The 13215-nt window shown below is 45.4% G+C and overlaps 1 protein-coding gene across 1 annotated transcript in view; it reads left to right on the forward strand.

Annotated features, from left to right (window-relative positions):
- Positions 1-5230: 5230 nt before the first annotated feature.
- Positions 5231-13215, forward strand: part of YPEL2 (yippee like 2) — a 37528-nt gene continuing 29543 nt past the window's right edge. Inside the window, exon 1 of the mRNA XM_074594991.1 lies at positions 5231-5346. The gene's annotated coding sequence lies outside the window, so the exon portion shown is untranslated. The remainder of the gene's footprint in view (positions 5347-13215) is intronic.

Here is a 13215-nt window from a genome sequence, read left to right on the forward strand (position 1 = left end):
ATTAGGTAGTAAACTCTTGAAATTTTACTGTATGTTATTCAGCTGGAAGTAGACGGGTCTTGTGTAATAATGGTACAGGGGAGAAACAAGGATGAAGATCCCTAGTGTCTTAACTAATACAGCATGTCAGGAGAGCTGATTCTCTGTATATGTTTTTGCCATAAAGAACCGGCAAATTCTGTCTGCTTGTCTAGGATTGTAGCACCTTTAACTTAAAATGGAGTCTGTAGTTCTGTGTGGATGAAAACAGCAAGTGGAAATGAGCCAAGAAATTCTTATTTTAATAATATTTTGAGAAGTGTTAACAGATCCTGGTGTTTTGGACAGCCATGCTTAAAAGTAATTGTGTGAGAGCACTGGCCTTTGCATTTCAGTATAAAGATGGCTGGCTGCATCAGCTGCTTTCTGATTATTTATTTTTAGAAATCATGATCCTTAATTCGTAAGCACAGTAATGCATGCCTAAATAAATACCAGCCTTTTTGGTTGGGGAACGTGTCTCTCTTTTTAAGTATACTGTGATGTTCGTCCAATTTAACGATGGCCCAATTCTGGCAGTGTTAAAAGATTGTGTGTGCGCGTTTATAATGTTACAGGTCAGGTTTTGAAAACACTGACAAAATCATCTGCCGTAGCCTGGTTCTAGACATCTGCTCTGACCTATAATCAGGCTCATCGGTTTAATTACAGAATGTATCTGTTCACAGATGTGGAGGACATCGTATCCTGTCTATGTATGTATATCATACCTGAATTGAGCAGGGGAAATGAAAACGCTCAGTTACCTCTACATGTAAGATACAGTAGCAGAAGAACTGGCCTGAGAGTGAAACGAGGGCCTTCATTGTAAAAGGGCTTTTATCTGCTTTTTTCACTCGGTTAACAATAATAATTTTCTATTTGGTCTCTGTTGAAATGGTAAATATCTGATAATTTAGACTTAATTTAAAAAAATACCTTTCTCTGCCCCTTAAATTATCCCGAAATACTTTTCCGTAATGTCCTAAGGACATGTTTGTTCTAATTAAGATATTTCCCCCACCCAGTGCATCTTTTATGTGCTCATTTTGGTAGAAGTCTTCAATATTGAAACGATTGTGGATGATCAATGGATTGCGGATTATAAAAATTCTTTGACGGTTGACAGGTGTCTGCTTCTGAATTGGGGACAGCAAATTGTCTGTGATTTATGTCGGTATTAACAGGTACCCCACTTGTGGCAAGTTTCTCTAATTTGTGTTGCCCTGTGTTGGGTGATCGTTCGCTGTAAATAAAGCACTTTTTTTTTTTTTCTCACAAATAAGCAGGTTAACATTTCCTCTAGTCCTAGAGGTAAATTTCAAGCTTTCCTGCTGGATTTCTGTTAAATTACACTAAATACTAGGTTTTAAGGTCAAGTGTAATTTTAAAGCCTTGAGGCCTCATATTAGGTAAGAGAGGTGAAGCGGGGTTTTTGTGCAAAACAGTATTTGGTAACTTTCAAAGGATTTTTGCAGGCTGATGAGAGGATTTCCCAGATTACTCTGGGCAGTATTTTATTAGTACACATTCTAAAGGGTTAGTAAATCAGAACAGGGAATTGGGAAGCATTAATGAATATTCACATGTCTCTCGAAGATAGAAAGTATTCATCTGTGATCACTTCAGGTTGTCTAACCTGTTATAATCTGCAGTGCTAAGACTTGGTACTCAAACAGAATATTCAGAAGAATTTAATACTTTATCCGAAGTAGGAAGGCTTGAAGTGCAGCTGTTTTCATGGATTTTCAGGATACGCTTTTCTACGTTGACGAGCGAGGTCGCTGACGTTGGTTGATGTCTCACCGATCGCGGTTTATTCCTGGAATTTCCAGCGCGCGTGGAGGGAAGGGATTCCTGGCTGTACGAAATGCCCAGTTGAAAGTGCGTGGAAAACAAAAGCCACAAAACCTCAACAAAAGCCCAATGGCAGGTCCTGCCTTGTCCTCCTGGCTCCGGCCGCGGGAGGCCGCCGCAGCCCCGCTGGTTGTCAGCGGGCTCCATCCCTCCGCACCGCTCTTCCCAGCAGAGCGCTGATGGGCAAACTGCAATGCGGAGCTGGATTCCAAGTAGATCATGGAATCGTATAGGTTGGAAGGGACCTTTAAGATCATCGAGTTCAACCATCAACCTGACACTGCCAAAAAGCCACCACTAAACCGTATCCCTAAACTGTGACCCTAAACCCTGTCCCAGATGCTCCTTCAGCTACCGATTCCGAGTTTTGCCAAGGTTCTGGGGCTGGGTGAGGCGGGCAGAGGATTTAGGGGTGGTCTGGTTCCTTGTAAGATGCGATGGGAAGTACAGGGCCAGTGACCAGCAGGCTGCGGACAGCGAGGGTTTTAGTTTGTGGTCAGGTATCTTGGTGATTCGGGGGGGGACGAGATGAAGCACTGGGGAACATTTGCTGTTTTGTTCTTGGACCAAAACCAGTGACGCTGCAAGCGCGGGGGAAAAAATCCTACTGCTGTTAATAGATGAAATCACCTTTCTGTGATTCAAAGTACCTGAAGATGTTGTTTCCCCATGTCTCTGAAAAAGTTTGAGGTATCCCCACTTCACAAATAAAGAAGAAAGGCGATATTAAGTGAGCTATCTTGATTTACAACAGGGCAACAACACCAGCTACAAATAAAACTTGGGAGTGCTAAGAAACACAGATTTTTCACAGGCTTTTAAGTACCACTTAATTCTAATGCAGCACAAAAAATGTCGAAGCAATATCTCGATGAGTGATTCGATACTTTCTCCCCTCTCAGTACTGCTGTGGTGGTGCAGTAGCAAAAATTATCCAAAGTCAGCGATACTTTATCAATTAGGCTTTTCTAATCTAATTTATAACAAAAGTTAAAACTGACGCCGGACACTGAGCAGGGAAACACTAACTGTGCTGTTCCGGCTCCAAAAAAAAAAAAAAAAAGATGTTTGCAAGTAGAGAAATTAAAAATCCTACTTAGCTGTTCAGTTGAAAGCTAAGCTGTCAAATAGGCGAGATCCAAAATTCAGATTTTTTTCTTTTTTTTTTTTTTTTTTTTTTTTTAAATGAATACATTTCTCAGCAGCTTAGGCCGGTAAAAGAATTCATGGTGCTGACTAAGCTGCACTCGCAAAGTTTGCAACCAAACTCTGTAACGCAGAATCCCACCTGAAAATGTGACTTGAAACTTGTATGAGAAAGTAACTAGGACCCAACTAGCATTTTATTCTTTCCAAACTGAGTGAAATGCTGCTAATGAAGCACGGTTAGCCTAAAAAAAGCTTCCAGTTTTCATAAATTGTAAGGATTAGCATATAGTTTAAAGGAAGAAAGTTTGGCCTTTTTTTTTGGTGGCCTTATTTTTCTACAACTTCGAAGCTGTGAACCCCAAGATTTCCATGGTGAGGTGGAACTTACATCAATGTAATTCCAATTAACCACCATCCTAAAGCGAGCTTATCACAACAGAGAGCTTTGTGTAGAGAGAGAGATATATATATAGAGAGAGAGAGATAAAGAATCCTTATGTTCTCCTTGTAAATAATGTATTTTTATGAGCAAACTGAAAATTCTCTGCACAACTCACTTTCAGGTGAAAAAAATATATTCATGGTTACGCAGCAGCCTCTTAACGATGTGCGGGTTTATTTTGCTGACGGTTTCAGCTCCAGGTACTTGCGGTTGCTTTTCAGAAGTCTGGGTGATTTTTAAAGTTCGAGCAGCTTTTTTTTTTTTTTTCACCGCTTCCTGCATGTAACCGGGTCTGGATGTTAATTAGGGCTCAGTCACGGGCTGGTGAGATGGTCAGAGCCCCCGCCGCGTTGGGAGATGGGGGGGGTGTCCAAGAAAAGCAGCAGCTTAGAGTAAAGCCTGCAAAGTCTAAAGATAACGCGGCGATTTCCTCCTTCAGCGGAGCCTATTTAGTAGCTGGTGACCGCCACGGCGCGTGAATCCTTGTTAATAGCATACTTAAATTGGGCTTGGTAGGATCACTAGCTTAAGGGGGGGATGTGTGGAAATGTCATTTTGTATTTTAAAATCTGGTCTATGGATCCCCTCAGCTGGCTGGTGTGCGTTTTAGTGTCGTGGGAGAGGTGTATTTTGCTTGTGTGGAAGAAAACTCATCTCACGCAGTAGAAAGTTATTTTTCTACCCACATGTAATAAAAAAAGAGTATCACAACTCGTGGGAATATTACTTTCTATAGTAATAGTGTGTGTTAGAGTCCATATATTTAACATGAGGATGTTGCCCGTGGTTACCAATAATGACCAATTACTAGGAAATTGCTTAACATATCCTGCAGAATTTGCTAAAGCAGTGGAGTGTTAGAATAAACTCACGAAGCGAATATCTCTCAGCTAATAAGATTTATAACTTTTAGCCCTCGGTGTGAGAAAAGGGCAGATAGAAAACGTTATTAAAGCCGTACTTTGAGCGGCAATGAGTTACTGTCAGCAGCGAGCGGAGACTAACGCTCATGGCAGCAAATGAGGTTAATGGCCTTTCCCAGGGGAAACAGAGAATATCGTTACGATAGAGTATCTTTATGATATAAAACAGCTTTGCGACATAGAATATATTAACAATATAGAACACATTTACAATATAGAACATATTTACGGTCCTCCGCGTGTTTCAGAAGCCGGGTTAATGGTGGTGGAAGTTCATCAGCCAGCTGCGGGCCGCCTTCGAGGGCAACCCCCGTCTGTAATTAACGACCCGCTGATTAATTAGAGTGCCGGGCCGGGGCAGGGGCAGGTTAACGCATAAACCCGTGTTTATTAAAATTTCGCCCGTCAGCTTTTGGGCCGCGGTGTCCCGGGGGTGGGCCAGAGGCAGGGCTGCCGCGTTCCCCCTACCCGGGCCCGCTCCGTGAGGCCGCCCCCCGTGGACAACCCCCCCGACCTCCGGAGCGGCGCCTGCGCCTTTAAGAGGAAACGCGTCTGTTTGTTGTCCCCCCCGCGCGCTCCACGCCGGCAGCGCCAGCGCCGCTCCCATTGGCTGCCGCCGTCCCAGCTGCTGCTTGCGCGAGCCGGGGGGCGGGAGGGAAGTGGGGGGGGCGATGCGTACGTCTGTGTGTGTGTGTGTGCGCGCGCCGGGGGGGGGGGCACCCTCTGGTTGGTTGCAAAAAAATGGGCTGCGGCTGGCCACGGCCAATCGACGGCGTGTTGCTATGTGCCAGCGGGTAGTGATTGGCGGGCGGCGGTGTCGCTCAGGGCCAGCAGGCTATAAGGGGGAGGGAGCGCGGCCGTGAGGGGGGAGGGCGCTGCGGGGCTGCCTGGGGTGCGCGTCGGCCGCCGCGCTCCGTCTGCGCTGGGGACGCGCTGGAGGCGGCCGCGCCGCGGCGAGTGAGTGCGGTGGGGGGCGAGGGCCGGGCGGCGGGGCCCCCGGGGGGGCGGCGGAGCCGGGACCGGGCCGCCGCGCCGAGCTGCGCCATCAGCTGCCTTCCCCCCCTCACACTTCCAACCCCCACCCCCCCCAGCGGGGGGGCGCTCCCTCAGGCCCCTCGGTGAGACGGCCTCCCCTCAGGGGAGCTCTGTCCCCTCAGGGGGAGAGGGCTGGGGACGTGCGGCGCCCCCGGCGCGGGCTCTGCGAGCGGCGGCCTTTGTCTGCGGGGCTGGGCGAGGGGCTGGAGGCGGGGAGGGCAACAGGTCGGAGCCCGCGAGAGCGTCCCCGGGTGCAGCGGGGCGGGAGAGGGGTTTGCCGTTCTCCGGCAACTTCCAGCGAGGGGGGGGATCAACAGGAGGGATTTGCGGAAGCGGGGCAGGGGCTGGCCGGCCCTGCTAGGTAACGGCGGGGGGAGCACGGTATGGTCCTGCCTCACGAACCGTCTCGCTGTGGCAGGTAAATGCATAATAAAAGCCTGAAAACTCAGGTGGGATCCGACGCCACGGTGTGCGTGAGGTTTAGGCTTGTGACTCCCAGGAGAGGTACAGAGGTGCAGCAGCATCTTCCCCTGGGTACTGGGGGCACCCCCTGAACCCTCGGCAGCGCAGCCCAGGGGGCTGGCTGCTGACCAGGGAGAAGCGCCCTGCCGCCGCTCTTATTTACCAACACTGCTGCTGGAGTCCCTGGAGACCAGGCCGTTCCCAGCTGCAGGCTGTGTGGCTCTGTGCTACAGAAGTGACATCATGCCTGGTGTGGCAAAAGAGAGATTGCAGGGCGCCTGTGGAGAGGGCATCCTCAGCCTGGGTGATGCTGGGCCATGAAAGGCAGGCAGTTTCCGCACATGGTGCGTTGGAATCTGTCTCCCCCCAGGGAGCAGGGGTAACTCTGCTGGTCTGTTGTTGCTCCAGGCTCTGGTTAAGGGTGTCGCAGCTTCCTCTTCTGTGGAGTACTGTGCTGAAGTCCAGGGTCAGGAGGTAAAATATCAAGGGTCCTTTGTCTTTTGCTTCTTCACAGAAACTTTTGGGTTTGATCCAGAAAAAACAGAGAAGTTTTGAGATGACAGAAGTAGTCATGGAGCAAGCTATGGGTCTGTAGCTTCAGATTTTAATGTGATTTATGAAGCTAAGAGAATCTGAAATGTTCCAGTTTAAAATGTGATTTTAATGATGTAGAAAAAGAATTGGAGTCCCCTGACCCCTTCCCCCACAATTTACTGGAGTGAATCTGTCCCTGCTTTTTTCTGGCCCTCTGTCTTAAAATACAGAAAGAGGAAGGCCCATCAAACTAGTGTTCTTAGCTTGCAGACAGCAGTTAAGCGAGGGGTGGGACGGTAGACCTGCCTTCCCAACATTGCCTTCCGCAGGGCCTACTACATGCTCCAGATAAGGATTTTCTGCTAATGCATTTACGGTTACTTAAAGCTTATGCTCGGTGGCACAGAGGGGCCTTTGCTGAGTTAGGCAATTGTAAACAAGCAGATACTGAGAGAGCTCTACTTATAATCCGTGAGAGGATTGTGCCTGGAGAGGATGTGTTTTGTGACTGCATTCTTGCAGAGTACTCCCAGGTCTCATCATGTTGGGGTCCGCGCCTCTGGTTTCTTGTAAAGATTGTTTGCTGTGTAAGGGCAGTGCTCGAATAGAGAATTAAGATGTTTTCCTTTTCTCACTGGATCCCTAATTCTAGTTTCCTGCTGAAAGACTGTTTAAAAGTGAGTGCTTTCAAACTAAAGTTGGGGATACTGTAGGGAGGGCAGAGATGTTGCTTTCATCTGATGATGATGTCAAGTGCTGCTTTTTTTTTTTCTTCTAAAAAAAAAAAAGAAAAAGCTTTCTTTGCAGGTGTCTCTTTCATGGTGCCAGGATCAGAATAACTGGCAAAACTGTAGTGGTCCCTTGTCCTCTGGATCCACAGATTTTTGAATAAGTGATTTCCTTCCTTTGCTGTTTGGTGTGGATAGTTGAGTCAGGGTAGTATTGAGGAAGACAGCATCACTACCTGTAAATCCACATTCCCGTAAAGGCTCCTTGACTCATGGATTGAATACCTGTTGCTGAGAATTTAATTAAGGAACTGGTCACTCTGGTGTAGGTCCTGGTGAGCAGTTTAGAAAGTGGGAGCTCCTTGATCTAGCATGGTAGTACACAAGCATTGCAAGGATTGCAGAGGAGTAAAAAGCATGTATTTGTTGTTCTTGCATCATGGCCTTGCCTTTGACCGTGTGTGTGGAAGCCTCTTGAAGAACCGCCAATAAAGCTAGGCTTTCATTGGGCTTCAGTCATTAACTGACAAACCTTTGTTTGCTTGAACTTAAGCAGAGCCTTCATTAGAGGTCAACTACGAAGTGCTGGAGCAGTGGGCTTCGAGAGGGATCACAAAGTAGAATCTGGAATGGAGAAACTGACAGTTCATTTCTCTGCGCTGCTTTGAAGCTGATCAGTGATGTTCAAGGCAGAATGGCTTAGCAGAGTGTGTTTATCACTTTGAAACCATAGCAAAATATACAGCTTCCTTTTTTTCCCCTTCCTTGACAGAGACCTAGAAGTTGGTCCTTCAGGATGGTCCCTCTTTTCTGTGCTTGTTAATTCAGAGGTCTTCTAGATCCAATGAGAGTTACCCTAAGGCTAAGGGTAGGTTTCCTTTTCCTTCCAGAAGCCAAGGTGAGTGCATAGGACTATTCTGAATGAAGGATTTTTCAGTTCTTTAGAACGATCTTCAGCTGGTAAATCAGCATGTCTGTTGGTGATGTGATGCTAATTGAGGAACTGGATCTCTCTTTCCCAAAACAAAGGCATTTTATAGTTTGTCTTCTTTGGAGGGAAGGAAATAGAGTTTTCTGTGTGGGCTGCTGCTTGGGAGTGCTGGGTCCTGGGCCTGAATCACGCTCCCTCTTGCCCCCATCGGTCCCTGTTCTTCATCCTGCATGACATTTGGCAGTTGGTTTTCTGAGTCTGGTTTCTGCCGTGTCTTACTTGCCTTCTTGTTTCTCGTTTGTCAGGGCAGGTAGTTGTCTTGCAGTACATAGTAAGCAGATTTTTCTTGCGTTCTGGCTTTGCGATAGCCACGTCTGCCAGCCCCGTCTGAGAGTGTTTTCCCCCACTGATATGGGATGTATTGGATGTCGGGAGCAGCTTTGTCTCCGGAAGTGTCAGTGGACTGGCCAAGCCACTTAAGTCTGCAGGAAATAACATAATTAATGAGACTTAGTTCTCCCACATCTTGTACCTGACAATCTCAAGTCACTTGACAATGCTAATTAAAGCTAATCACACTCCTCTGTTTTTAGTAAATAGCTATTATCCCCGCTTCACTCTTGCTTTAACAAATGGTAGTGCCAGGCAATGTGAGTCACTGGAAGTTATGGGAATGCAACCCGTAAGACCTTCCGGTCTCTTCAGGCAGGCTTACATGTCTGACCAGCGATCATTTCTCTTACACCTGTTCAAGTGTCGGTAGAGCATGTTAAAAGGCGGGATGTTTAGCTGACTCACAAAAGTATCCAGCTTTTTGGCTCTTTTTTTACTGCAGTTGTGACTTGTACAGAACTAAACTCCTGAGGTCGAGCAAAGGCTATTAAAAGTTTCAGAAGCTGAGGATGCTTTGAATTTGCCCTTCAGAGAAGCTTTTGATCTGCTGAGAGGGAAGGCAGAGTGGTGTCAAAGCTGCACTCTCACTTCTCCTGTTTCACATTGGCAGTGGCTTCATTATGAGGACAGAAATGTAGCACGGTATGACCTAGGCATTGCATAGCTCAGCCACAGAACTCTGGAAGATTGAAGTTTCACTGATGAAGTATTACTAAAGGATGGCTGGAGAATATATTATTAAAAACAGATTGTCCAGCATCATAAAAAAAGATGGAGTTAATAATTAACTTGGTGGGGGAGAATCTAACGAGAATCCCAGGAACTCCCAGCTCAAGCATGCGTCAGTAGGCAAGAACTGTAAGAGGTGAGTCAGTTCACATACCTTGGCAGTAACATGGGGGTTAGTGAGGATATCCAGGAGGAACCAATGACAGCAATTGGCAAGGTAACAGCCGACTTGACCGTCTTAAACTAGATTTAGTTATAAAGTATCTGTCATGTGAAGACTCCAGCTGTAAGTCTTCACCTGACTTTGCCCCCTTGACATGTTGGTTGCTGTGCCTTCGGTGGAAATGAAGGCTAGAAGGATGGTGGCTGAACTGCCCGGAAAGTATGTTACCTCATTAATACATAGTAACTGTTGCATAAAAAATGTTACTGGTAGAGATTGGTCAGATTTCAACATTTTATCCTTAGCTTTACTCAGAAAAAGAGGCAGACGTTCCAGAGTAGAAAATAAAGTCACTGTCGCTCCTGTGACTAACGTGCTTCTGGGCAGTGTGAGGCTGGTTAAAAGATGCTCCTGGGAAGAACCCTCTGAGCAGATGGGTTTCATGAGCAGATGAAAACTTACAGGATTTGACAAGGGGAGCTTGCAAAGTAAGTCATGACAGGCAGGTGTGGCAGATCCTTCTTTCAACTACGAATGACTCTGAGGATATTGGAAGGGTACTTGCAATAGATAAATGTTCTCACCATGTTACTTGTCAGTACCCAGCTTTTACCAGAGAAACAGATGATCTATCCAGCAGACCAAATTAATTGAAACCTAGTCGCATCTACGTTTGCCAAAAAGGAAGGTAATAGAGCAATGTAAGGAGCACACAAAAATATAATGATATGACATGATTTGGATAGCTAGGCTGTTCTACAATTAAAACAAATGAGGAAGAGAAGTTGGGAAGATAAGAGTGTTTTCATTTTGTCAGTAATTGGTCAGTTGGATGTGAGGAGCTTTTCCTTGATGTCTTTAGTTCAGGTTGGTACTAGAATAGGAAAGCAAGGGTGTCTTTCATTTTGTAGAACACTGTATGTGCATAATATTGGCAAAGTATCATGTCCTTGATCTATGACTCCACGTGTGACCATCAGGTTGAAAGTGTAGGTTTTTTTAGGCAGAAGGATGGGTATGAATTAATTGAAGAGCCATGTCTTACAGTGTGTTTGAGCCATTGCTGTTATCTCGCTCTAGTGCATCATTTCCACTCGGCCAATTCGGGTGAAGGACTGTTATCCCATTGCAGGGGATGCTGGCATGAGTTTTCATGAAATGTAAAGGAGGAAATGGAGTCATTTGTGTTTTAAATTAGTTCAGATTGCAGTTTTGCTTATTTGTGGCACATGTGAGATCTTCTGGTAGGAGCAAAAGTAATTGCTGGCTTTTTTCAAATTTGTCCTGGCCAACCGTGATGCTTTTCTGCGCGTATGTTTCCTCCTGCATTTGGTAACTCATGCTGGCTTCTCTTGTGACCAGTTATTGAATTTAGCTGTGATGGAGTGTACCTGCAAAGCAAAGGTGGGCAGCTTGCAGCTATCATGCTTGCCATACTGCTTCTTATCAGCAGCGCAGGCTCTTCTGCATTGCAAAGATATTGCTGCCAGGCAACTCGTAGAAGAGTGGGAAGAGAATTCAGCCAGAGGTGTCAGTCATTCCTCGGTAGAGGCTGAACCTTGCAGTTCCGTGTTCATGTGGTTTTGGAGACAGGCCCAGAAAAGGTAACAAATTTTGAAGCCAGCTCTGTGAGGTGCTGTGTGTCCGAGCTGTCCTGTGCCTTTTGAGGTGAAATTGTAAAGGGAAGAATTTGATTAAAATTTCCAGAATTATTTCCCTTCCCTGCATCCCAGTGATGTCTGTGGTGTGTCCGAGTGGATTTTGAGTGGTGTGCTCTGTTCTGAATTGCAGGGAGAGGCAGGTTGTCAGTTCTGGCACCGAGTGGTCTGACTCCGGCCTTAGATCAGTAAATAAAGTCAGAAGGTTGTCATGGTCATCTGGCCTCTGTAATCTGCAGCCAGGAAAGAAGCATGTCTGCATCATCTTCACTGAGTTACTTGAACTTGTTCCTTTGCTTTCCAGCCAGTTGTGTGCTATAATTCAATACAAGAAAGCTTTTGCTTTGAATGCCGGAGACCTCTGGACTAGCTACTCACCACAGTTGCACTAGAGAACCTGAAAGTGCACTGGTGGGGATGCTGTCTATTTAAAAAAAAAAAAGTGAAACTTTTAAATTTGATTTAATCTCCAAACTGACAGAAGGTAAATCAACTAGGTAAAGAACAATATTTTCAAAAATTACGTTGGTTTTAATAAGTTATGGATTAATAGTGTATAGAGTGGCAAAGCTAGACAGACTTAAAAAAAAAAAAACTAAAACAAAACCAACCCAAAGTGAGTTTTAAAGATTTGCTGTTTGTTCCATTTAAGTTTCAACTTAAATGTACTTTCCACATCACCTTCACAGAAAGCCTTTCTGTCAGAGGGGAATCAGAAAGGTGGTTGTAGGGATGCTGAGTCTATTTTTGATGAGAAGAGTTGTGATAGACCATAGACTGACATATTGCCTGTTTAAAAAAAAAAAAAAAAAAAAAAAACACAAAAAAACCCTTGAAAATGTGATTAGTATAATTGCAATGACAGTTTTGACAGTTTTAGTATTGATAGCGATGCAGCAGAATAATAACTGATGTTTCTCCTAACAGGCTGGCTATGGTATGTGGAGCATGGCAGGTGCAGCATGGTTGGCGTGGTGCCTGTCCCTGATTCACTATGGCCAGATAGTCTTTAATTGCTTCTTGCTGAATCTCTTTTTGATGCCCTCTAGTGGTTACCTGGCAATTGTCTGCAATGCCGTTTGCCATCAGTATCTCCTTTTTGCAACCATCCCTACCCTTTTTCCCAGAATCATCAAGTGCTTCCCAGCGGTGAAGGGTGCTGTTTCCAGTGTGCAGAAGAAAGAACTAGGGCCCGCAATGATGAAGTGGCTTGCTAGGAGATATCTAGAGAAATAAAGGGGGCTAAATATATTTCTAGTCGAAGGTGGTCTAACTGAGAAACCCGCTCCATACTATTACTTGTATTGCAGTTGTGTCCATATAGCTGGTAAAAGTAAATGCAAAGGATTCCTGCCAGCCATCTACCACCATTTCTCTTGTTATTTTCCTGTCTCTGAGGGCTTGCAAGGTTTGGAGGCTGAAGGAGCACAGGCATTAAAAAAGGACATTTATGGTTCATGTGTCATTGCTGACTTCTGTTGTTAGTGCTGCTGAGCTGCATGCAGTGTCACCAAGTGTTTGAAATTGGTGCATTTCAGAAACTTGATGCCGAAGCAGTAAAGGTACATTGTGTACACCCATATGCTATTTAAACCCCTTTCTTGGCTTCCCCTTGTGTTCTGTGTTTAAATTCAGAATGGTCATATTTTCTTTCAGGGCCTTTCACAATGTACTTCCCACCCTCCTACCTTCAGATGATCTGGCTTCATCTTTTCCAAAGCTGTTGCAGTCCTGTGTGGTAGTGAGGATCTCCAGAACTGCCCCAAACCAGGATCTTTTATTGTGGTACTACATCATTGGAGTATGACAGCCATTTTTAGCTGTGCCAAGTATCTCTGAGGGTTCGGCACCTGAAATTCTGACGCTAACTTTTATTCCATAGGGAAGACTGGCAAAACTGGGCATTAAACTCATACTCCAATTTCAGCATATCACCTTAGAGACTAGCCTTCCTCCTTCAAACTGCAGTGCATTAAGCAATGTTAAGGCAGTTTCCATGTCAAGAAAAAACCCTGTTAAGTAAGTATGCTTACCTCAAGCATTTTCTTTGAATTGTGCTAAGACCCTGGAGTGACACAGGCTGCTACAGTTTGTGACCTTATAGACACACAGAACTCTCCAAACCTGATTCCTCTTGTGCTTTCCTTGCACGCAGCATAAGTACATCTCCAGCTCTCTCTGTATTAATGAGAA

Source organism: Larus michahellis, chromosome 7 (assembly GCF_964199755.1).
Source record: "Larus michahellis chromosome 7, bLarMic1.1, whole genome shotgun sequence".
NCBI classification, from domain to species: domain Eukaryota; kingdom Metazoa; phylum Chordata; class Aves; order Charadriiformes; family Laridae; genus Larus; species Larus michahellis.